Source organism: Convolutriloba macropyga, chromosome 13 (genome assembly GCF_964194025.1).
Source record: "Convolutriloba macropyga chromosome 13, txConMacr16.3, whole genome shotgun sequence".
NCBI lineage: Eukaryota > Metazoa > Xenacoelomorpha > Acoela > Convolutidae > Convolutriloba > Convolutriloba macropyga.
The window spans coordinates 17651903-17662837 of record NC_134480.1 but is presented as its reverse complement, the minus strand read 5'-3'; positions in this window follow the sequence as shown (position 1 = coordinate 17662837).

Here is a 10935-nt window from a genome sequence, read left to right as displayed (position 1 = left end):
CAGTTTAGGTGGGAAGAAAATGCGAAGAAGCTTTTCCCTGCTCTGCTGCTGGCAGTTAAATGTAATGAATGGTAGAAACGCCTGAAACAGAAAGATCCTGATCAAAATATTAACGTGTTCGGTTTCGTGAATAAACCCACACGGAAAAACCCCTTGACTGTTAATTTGGCCATGACTCGGGGGCCATGGTTATGCCTTAGTGGGCTGTGGGACTTGATATGAAACTGTCACTAACGATCAACTTATCACGGCCGATCGAAGGTCAAACGTTATCATGAGGTGGGGGGGGGGGGGGGGGTGAGTGTGAGGTTTATTATTAGAATCAGACGGGGGGTGGGTTGTTTTCCGTGGAAGTATATTTCCTGAATCCGTACTGCTTTCCTGCTTCAAAAATTTCTTGACACTACAAATTCCCGTTTTAAAAATTTTCACCCTTTTTATCTGAAAAATCTTTTTTGCAGGAAACAAAATCGGAAGTTTACTGGGCAAGAACTAGGCTTGTTGAAGGTTGGAAACAAAATCTGGTACAAAAACATGCTTCCGGTATATAACCAGAGTTTTAGGCGGTCGACGAAAGCTTTTTGCTTTAGTATGCTTAAGCATTTGTTGTAAAATTTAGTCACTGTTGCCGCTATATTTGATGTTTGAGGGGGTGTCTACATCTTGGCCTCAAAATATGACATTTTTGTAATCGAAAAATAGCAAATTCAACAACCTTGTTTCTCAGGAAAGTGACGCTTTTTGCTGTCCGCGAGTTGCAATGGCATCACTGGTGTTTGACCTTTGACCTCTGGTTGCTGGAATACTGAACTTGAGAAAGTGTAACAATTTGTAAAGTGTTTGGCTTGAGGTCTGTTCTCGAAGTATTTGTTGGCATCCAGTTCTATACAGCACCCTGTGTTGTACATAGCAGACCTGTCCGACTGTTGATTCGACGTGGACGAATTACGGTCAGTTGCTGGAAAATAATTTTGTGGGTTTGTCTTATAATTATGAATTGATTGATTTGCCTCGTCTAATATTCAAAGATGTTGAGCGTGAACGTGGGTCTTAAATCGGTGAAGGCAACCTCCCGGCCGAGGGTAGATTATAACCTTTCATAGTTAATATTTTTTGGACATTTCTAGGGGGTTTATATACGTTTTAATGTTTAAACTATTATCAGCGTAAAGACTGAAGGAATTAGTTTGTTCACGCATTTTTATGAAAGCAAGTTTTGTGCACATACGGGGAAAGAAAACAGTTCCCGCTCAGGTTGCGCAAATGGTCTGAAGATAGATGATCATAGATAATGCACAGCTCATAAAAATGCCAGTGCCCCCCCCTCCCCGACCACAATTTGACCTAACCAGCACTAATTGTTTTTGACCGTTGTCTTACCCGATTCGTTTGGCATGGCGTGTTTGTGTTAAACAGTTCTCCGTTGAACTTCGAATGGCTATCGCTTAGAAAAGTTATGAACAAATAGATCTATTCAGCTTGTTTGGTTATAATTTATATGCTCTCGTTTATGTATTATATGTGTTTTGTTGTTATATCGTTTTCATTGTTCTTCAAAATTGTATTTTGAGCTGGACTGGAAAGGTGCGTGACAGAATTGAATAGATGACTTACTGGACATAGTTTTTCGCATCTATTATACGGCGTTGCTCCAAATTTAAAAGATGAATTGTTTTCTTAGTGAAAGGAGTTCTGTCTGAGTGTACATTAATGACCCTTCATTTTTCTTTACTCGTTTGTGATCAAATTCAATATGCATTTTAAGTTTTTATATGTCCTTTCCAACGGTATACCTAAGTTCAAGTTAAGCACATAACTTGTGAATTCGACAATATAAAGCATTTGTGTCCAGGGAGCTTAAAGAGGTACTTTTTTGTAATACTTCAAATGGTGGACGAAAATCGGATCTTTTTGGTTTGTGCAGTTGAACTTTGCTTCTATTTACAGCACGTTGCTTTGTAAAAAAAACCTATAAAAATAAGAGCGTGTGCCTCGGGGCTCAAAAAAGGGGAGGTCCACTGTGTTAAATGTGCTTTTATTAGAATAATATCAAGATTCCTGCTTAAATATGGATCAATTCTCTGACTGGCTTTATTTTGAAGATTTTTGGTGTCAAGGGAATGAAGGAATTTAACACAATTGTAAATTAATTACTCAAAAACACGAGTATGAGTTTGTACCGCAGAAATAATATATTAAATATCGATGGACTCAGTGTGTTTAGTTGACCCTCTAAAACCTATTAAAGCAGTTATTCACTATTTTTTGTTTATAATTTAGACCATTAACTGCTGAAAAAAATCAATGAATTTTCTAAACGAATACATATCTTGTCAAAACCTACAATTCAATTCACCGATTAAAATGTTTTACATATTTGATCCACTCGCCTTCATGTTCCCAAAGCTTCGTAATTCGGTTGCGGAAAGAAACCCCCACGGAAAAAACCCCCACTTCGTTTTAGATAGGAAATAAACCCCCACGGAAACAAACCCCCACGGAAATAAACCCCCACTTTACTATTAAAGAGCTGCGCATTTAGCGCGGTTGGCCATGCCTCGCGGGCCATGGCCATGCCTCAGCGGCCCGTGGGACTTGATATGAAACTATCTCAACCGAACAAATTATGACGACCGAAATTCAATTTTACAATGGGGGTTTATTTCTGTGGGGGTTTATTTCCGTGGGGGTTATTTTCCGTGGGGGTTTATTTCCTATCTAAATTTAGGTGGGGGTTTTTTTCCGTGGGGTTTATTTCCTAGACCCTTCGTAATTAAGTATTTAAATGCTTCTCTTTCTCGGACACATACGACTTGCCTTCGACTTCCAAAATAAATCATCAGGGCATCTTTTGTTCTGAATTTCAAGTACATGACGTCCTAACCGGTATCCGGGTAGTTGAAGCAAAGTGATCAGATTCATTACATGTTTTCTTGAATGCTGGAGGAAAAATCGGTGTAACAAAAAGGTCTTGTGGATGCTTTTTGACTGTACTCAGTGAAAGAAAGCGCCTTTGATCAGACTGTTTCTCAACTGTGACTGTTTCGGAGCTTCATTTTGATTTGAAAAATACTTAATCTAAAACTGAATCAGAATCGCACTCAAAGGTCAGGGTACACTTTTAAATGCAAACGTTGATTTTAGGCCCAAGAAGTTGGAACTGAAGTCACTTTTTGACGTATTTTCGATAAGTGGAAAATTTAAAATTCTCTACTTAAACGTTACTAAAGTTGTTAACAAAGTGTCTCTTTAGCGCTTAGGGGATGAAAATGATCGGGCACAACTGAAGCAATTGAACAATGTTTTTTTTATTCTCCAGAATGACGAGTGCCTCTCTACCAGTTCCTCTACATTTCCCCGGGTTATTTCTGTGGTAATTCTGACTGTTTCAAACCTCGCGATTCGAAGCAACGTTTAAGCATTCTGAATTTGAATAAGAATCGGCAGTGACTGCAAACGCCTTGATTAATAGGCATTGGTTCATTACACAACCAAATTTCTGTTTTTAATTGAAAAAAGCCATCCGTTTTGCAAATTTTGATATTCGCTTTTTATCGCTTTTGTTCCGAATGGAATCTCAACGGCAAATGGAACTGTAGTAATTACTTCGTTAACAGTTCTCTTTTGGAAGTGCCTGAAATCCAGTTGGCGGAACAGTAGAAATGCAATTCTTTCCGAGACTTTTTTCACAAAGATTTAATGTCAATGACATAACATTCTACAAAACTATAAAAATAGTACTTTTCTGGTGTAAAACTTGATACTATTCAGCGGGTATCCTGCTTTGTTTTCGGTCTGAATCAAAAAGCAAGCCGTGTTTATTTATTCCGCGCATTTGGAACAAATGTTGAAACAAAAAGAACTCATCACTTCACCCAGGGAAAGAAAAAAAGTTTTATGTAGCAAATTTGATTCGTCTCTTCTTCGTGCTTTAAGTTTGTGATAGAACAAAAAAATGTTGGCCAAAATGGAAACCCCAGGCCGTTGGATTGTGACCCTTCATAGCATTGCATCGCAATCCGTATAATTGGCCTTTTTCGGCCGATTTGACCAATTCGTCGACAAATGTGACAATACCTCTTCAAATTTGCCAACAGTATCAGTTTTTTACATGGTGTTTTTGCATTCAATTAGACTACATCTAGAGTTCCTGTTTTTGTTAATAATGATATAAGACATAGATCAGAAACTGAATTTTCTCAATTACCATATTACGTACGTACAGAGTAAGTTCAAACCAGCAATTTGCTTTTTTTATCCGCAGTACTAAAATGAATTTTTGTATAATTAAAATCAATTAGGCTTTCTTTGATTTTTGTTTAATTTGGCACTTGGTTGGCAGTTTTCATTCGGTTATAACTAAAAAAACACAAATTATGGACAAATGGGACGTATATTTATCTGCCTTCTCAAATTTCAACTAATTCACTGTCACTTTTCAACGCTCCTTTATAACTCTTATCTTAAAACGTTAGCCATCAAAACCCCGACAAAATTGAGCAAATTTGCTTGTTTTCATGTACGTTTTGCGGCGTAATGAATTGAAACAAATCTTTAGGCTACAAAAACTATTACCAGTGCAAAAACAAGATACTGATGGTTCACATTTTAGGTTTTACGCCCTCCCCCCCACTTAAAAATTTGAACCGTCAAAAATTGTTGTATGAACCTGCCTAATGTCCGTCAACTCTCTCACTAAATTCCATCTTCTTACTACTTTTATTGTTTACTAAGCCACCTTGCGTACGCAGCATGTCGCAAGTGAATTCAATTCACGCTCTCAAGAAAACTTGCTATTTTAAAATTAGTTTGGAGAGGGAGAGTTATAACAAATGCTCAGTCAAGTCAGTCTACAGCTAATTGTATTTCAACGGCCCTGCAAATAACAAAATTTAGAGTTACATTTCTCAGAAATAGTATTTTTTTGTTCCACTGATTTCACGTTGAGATTGATTGCTGATTTGCTATTTTTGTCAGTCGCTCGGTGATATTCAAACACATACTGAGTGAGAGAGGGGGACTATTATATCTTTATTTCACTATCCTCAGCAATGCTGTAGACGACAGGCAAATTTACCGACAAAGCGTTCAGCCGACAGGGAAAAATGAGAAATTTGGCCGATATTTTCATCATTATTGGCCAAAAAAAGTCCTATTGGTCCATAAATCAGTAGTTATGTGGACCATTTATCTTTGGTGTGCGGTCGGGCTCTCCTTAGCCGAAACCCCCAACCCCCCCCCCCCCCCCCGTTAGGGGGGAGGGGTCTGGTTGCGGCCACGAATAGACCTTCGTAAGCGATATATTTGTCCGCTTACGAAATAGACAGCTTCAGAATTAATTTTATCGCTCATTTTACTTAAATTGTCGGCTAATTTTCTCATTTTTTGGTTGTCGGCTAAACGCCCTGTCGGCCAATACGGCGGTCACCAGACGACAGCAAATCGCTGCGTTTAGCCTACGACGATCAGGTCATTATGTCGTCATACTAATTTTAGCACACAACGCCGAGTTAGCTAGCATTAGGGATATTAACAATGTTTGCTAAAATGTGGTTTGTTCATTTTCCACTTTCAATGTTTGTTCATTTCCCAGAGAAAAACACATGCTCCGGAATTGGAGCTGAATTTCAGTAGATTCCGTAAAAGATGCTGTAATTTACTTGGAAGTATCCTAGTGTAAACAATCTTTAAGCCACTTTTTCGAATGAAAAATTATGAAAGTGTTTGATAAAGATGTTTACTCCATCTTTTCAAATTATCAAAAATCTTTGGCTTTTTAGGTGACCTTTGTTCTCAATTGAGATGGTTACTTAGAAATCATCCTTTGTAAAATCAAACAATTGTTTTTAGTTCAAAAATTAGCAGCGATTTTGCTTTTTTAAAATGCGTATATTTCTGGCTACTTTTCAGAGCTGTGAAATAAATTCATAATTCAACCTCAGTAAAGAAACAACTAATCTTGTGTCTAAGAACTCAGGACTATTAATAGTGGATTTTATAATACTAAGACGAGCCGAGTTGAGAATCGAATAATGACATTAACCAAGGAGGCTTCAAACGTATTGCTCTTTTAAAATTCAATCTTTTAAGAAACAAAATCATAAGTTAAGACGAATAAAAATTTTTGTTTTTACAAAGTTTTGCTCTTTTTCTTTTTTGTCATGCTTCATTTTTGTGTCAAATTAAGTTTTGATTAATCTATAATTTTTACTTTAAACAGCAGTTCTCGGGACAAATTTTTCTGCATAGGCCAATTTTAACAGAGTTAATCTGTATAATTCTGTGGAAACTACATTTCTATTAGTTTTCACAAAATGAAAATTTCCATCAACACCGAAGACCTCGAGATTAAATCACGCCAATGTTTGGGCTGCTATCGCTACGACCACTATTTAAGCAAAAAAAATTTCAGTGCCAGATTAAGCTACAAGTATGGTTTGTGACATAAAGAGAAGCCCAATTTTCAAAAATCCAGCACCAGATGAAAAATTTCTTATCAAAGCATAAATTGTTAACAAAAAAGTTGGCGATCCTCTTGATATCAATAAAAGGAGACTACATAATAAATGAAGCATGAAATTATTCCCGTTTCTCCTTGACAGCTATATGCTCGCATTTTGGTCTCCTGTTATAATATAGCGAACCTCTTAAGTAAGTTTGTGTCCCATCGTTTTACGAAAAAAGATTCGACATTGATATATCATTTTTGAAAACAGTTTAAAAAAACCTTAAACTCTACTGCCTCTTAATGCTGGTAATCTCGGCTACTTGGAATTTTGACAAAAATCAACCTTAACTAACCAAACGTTACAATGTCAAAAAAATACTCTTCATCGGACATTTTTATTCAAAAAAAATTTCGGGATTGGATTTAATTAACACCGTTTTTCGTAATTTTCAATGCAAAAGCCAATTCAGTCCAAATTGGACAATACGTGAAACCAATTCTCGTTGTTAGACAAGTTTCTTTTTCATAAGAAAATATACGGAGTTTGTTCTCTTGACATTGGTATATCTTTGTGCTGAGTGATATTTTCTCAAAATCACATTTTGACAAAAAAATTTCATAAGTCAAAGTTATGCATAAAAAGTTGTGGTGATCTGTAACGGTTTTTTGCTCGATAAGTTTGTCACACCAAAAATTTCATTTTTTTGAATAGTTTGTTGAAGTGAACGTTATTGTTTTGCGATAGCAATTTTTGTTGAACTGCTTTTCTCCCGATATTACGGAAGTGTATCGTTAAAAACTAGAGAACCATTGTAACTGACTCATTAATTAGTGACGTTCTTCGTTTGAACACTTCGATTTGCTTTGTCTCAACTTGGATCTATGCACTAAAAATTGGCCCAAGAAAAAAAATCCCATGGAATGCATTGACTAAAGAATGGAACATAACTGTGGTAATACTTATAATCAAATCTCATTGCGATTAACTTAGTAATGCTGCTAATTAGACTTCCTGTTTCTGCCACTTTTTTTCTCGCCCCTCTTCATAAGGCAGCAGTGGCGAAAAAAAGGTTGGAAAAACATATCAAAGCAAAATTTTGCCACCCTGTCTTATTATAAATCGGGAGCTAATAAGTTAACTCATCAGTGAAATTACTGTGCTTTTAATGTAAATTTCTCAATTTCGTTGAGCCCTATTTGCTTTCCCTCACTCTAATTTTGAATTTTCGGTTATTTCTCATTATAGTCCCCCAATGAAATTATAGCTCCCCATTATGATATTTTCACCATGATTTTGCCATGTTTCATTTTTTGGCACTTTCTAAACTGTTGACAAAAAAGTTGTTTATAAAACCGTGATAAATAGTACTCTTCCCGATATTTTCCCGAAGATACGTTCAATTTCCCGAAAAAACGTGCTGCTCTTCTAACAAAATAGCAGCTTAGAAAATTCAAAGTTTGCTTTCGGAACTTTGTAGTCTTTGATAAAAATTAGGGGGGAAATTTTGTGAAGTTTTTTATCCTTTTATCTTCTTTCAGAGCACTAAGTCCCGGGAGCCAATATCAAATTAGACTGCTGTTTCTTGAGGTACCGAGTTTTTAATGGAGTGAGACCAGCTGGTAGATTTAGCTTTCAAGTGTTTGTTTTTTGCGCATTGGTTGGTATAGCGAATGTCCAAGCAAAACTAACCATCGAAACTGAAGATTACGTCCCAAAAATATTTACTAAACCCTCTAAGTACAAGGTGCATCTGTACTCTAATGACTTCGCCGTCCTCTTAGAGTGGTAGTCTAAGAAGAGTACGAAACAGATATAAAAATTTCATATTAAAGTTTTGTTATATCAGCTAAGTAGAATTTCTGAAAACGTGGTGAATTTCAACATTAAGTCGTGTGAAATTGTGTGCTTTCGCTGTTCTTAAAATGGTGACGTCTTAACAAATAGACGTACCAAAATGTAGAAATTTCAACGAATTTGATTGGTCGAGAAATTCAAAACACTGTACCTCTATGCGATCAATTAGCCTAAATTGGACATAGCCGAATGCTAGATTATATTTTTACAGCATCTGGCTATGCCTCGCTAGCCATGGCCATGCCTCAGCGGCTCGTGGGACTTGTTATGAATCTATCACAACCGAACATGAGACCAGTTTCCCCCAAAAAAGTATAATTATTCTGTTTCGGCTTATCGCCATTTCTGAGAAATTGTTCGTTAACACGTATACCCTATTTAAAACATGGAGAAATTGTTGAGCAATCAGCCATTCTGAAAACAATATTCCTATTTCCTCAATTGTGATTGGCCAGCAGTTAAATTTCTTTATTTTGGTACGTTTGCCATTTTTACTAGCGCCTCTTAAAATAAACTATTTACAACACTTGCACTTCCGAATTTTAAATCCACAAACAGAAAACCTGCAGGAAATAAATTTGCACATTTCCATGGTGACCAAAATTTGTCAGCACTTTTCTCAAAATTTTGTTCTGGACCTCAAAGAGACGTCAAACTAAAAAGAAAAACAAAAAGTTTGGAGATTAGGAGACAGGAAACTAATTTGTATGAACTTTTTTGTTTAATATGGTGAAATTACATCTCAGACAAAATTGAGTTTTGCGGTTTACGTGACATCTAGTGAAGTACTGATTGTCATTTTTATCAAACAAAACCTAACTTAGTGTAATTTAAGAATATACGTGCTGTAATAGATTAAAACTTGAATGATATTGATAACAAGAAGACTTTTTGAAAAAAAAATCGGCTTCTTTTTCTTTAAGTGAATCTTAGCCGTGTTGGCTCGTCACACTTAATTGAAGTACAGAATATGTAATCAACTCTCTGTTTTGAATATTTTCACTTTCTTCAAATGGTGAATTCGGTTTTTAGCCTATCAATTTTGTTCATCTGTTCTTCCAAGAACTTAACAACGAAATATTTGAAGTCACGCACCCAGTTTCACCCGTTTAAATATGTGGTGTAAAACACTTAGAGAACCACTTTTAAGACCTCATTGATTAACATCGGGCATCGTTTCAACTCGGCTTTGCATCGTCTGAAATCTGTCTATCCAATTATGTACACTATTCAGTTTTACCACCAATTGGAGTTTTCTATATATTACTTAAAATATTGTTATACATGACCTTGATATCCTTTGGTTAAAAATGTGTAATTGCTGGACAATTGATTTGAATTGAACAGTTGAGTTTCAGAAGGTTTTTTGCTAAGAGCATACAAAAATGAGATAGCTGGACTACTACTTTTTGATACTTGTGTTTGACAGATAAATTATTTTATGAGGCTTGTGGCTTCGTTCCGATGATATATAACTCAATACATCCGAAATAGCAGTGCGTAATAATTTCAGATTTGCATGTTCTTTTAACCGTCTTTTAAAACGGCAGTAGTACGAGAAAAAGTGGTAATTGACACGTAAATTGTCCAATAATACTAACTATTACGTATACTATCTAAGTATACGTTAGAAAAAATCTTAGTCGCCCGAGGGACTTAGTGCTGGGCACGATGCCCGAGGAGGACCAAAATTTTGATCTTGATTACAATTTTGCTGACTAGTGAAAGAAAAGTTCTTTGAAAGTATACAGGAGTTGATATAAACCAAACGTCTCCATCTCCGTCAGCGAAGCAACCAATTATTTATTTAATATTTATTTAATAACTGACTTCAAGCAGAGTCACATAATTTTCTTTTAATTTAATTACTTGCGTGTTTTTTGTGTTAACATAGCTGTCTGTCCTACGGAAAAACACCTCTATGAGCTGCTAGGGAACAATTTTATTCTTCACTAATGGTTCGAGACAGCGAGTTTAATTTGAAAGATTGAACTTAAAATTAAACATCTTAATGTTTCCCCACAATCAAACAGCTACAATTGAATCAATCAGCTATAAATAATCGACTGCTTCGCTATCGGAGACGGAGACAGTTAGTTTAGTTAGTTTATTTCAACTCCTGTATATTTTAAGGAAGAAATGTATTCTTTCACTAATTTGCAAAAGTATGCTCATAACTTCAATTTCGTGTCAGGGCACTCAGTCCCTCGGTTGACTCAGATTCTGTTCTAACATATACTTAGTGAACAATGAAGTTGTACCCTGGGGTCTCTAATGATAGACATTAACGATAGAAATTGGGAGAGAAGTTCTGGCGTTTATCGAGAAGCGAGTTGCGGTTCGAGATATTAAGTCCGAATTTTGAAGTGACTTCTGCAGAGTCACGCGACCTTGCTTAAAACACGCAACTTACACGTTTTAAAATGACCAAAATCAATTGAAGTCAAATTCTGGCTACGCATTTAGGAACTTCTCTCATTTAAACTTCTGGCACTTCAGACTTTCGGCTTTTTGTGAACGTGCGTGTGTTAATGTTCAGTATTAATGACGTGTTGCTCGCAGTACTACTGTATTAACTGATACAAGTATCACAAACATCTGTAAATTAATAAGAATTATGTGCGGTCAGTTC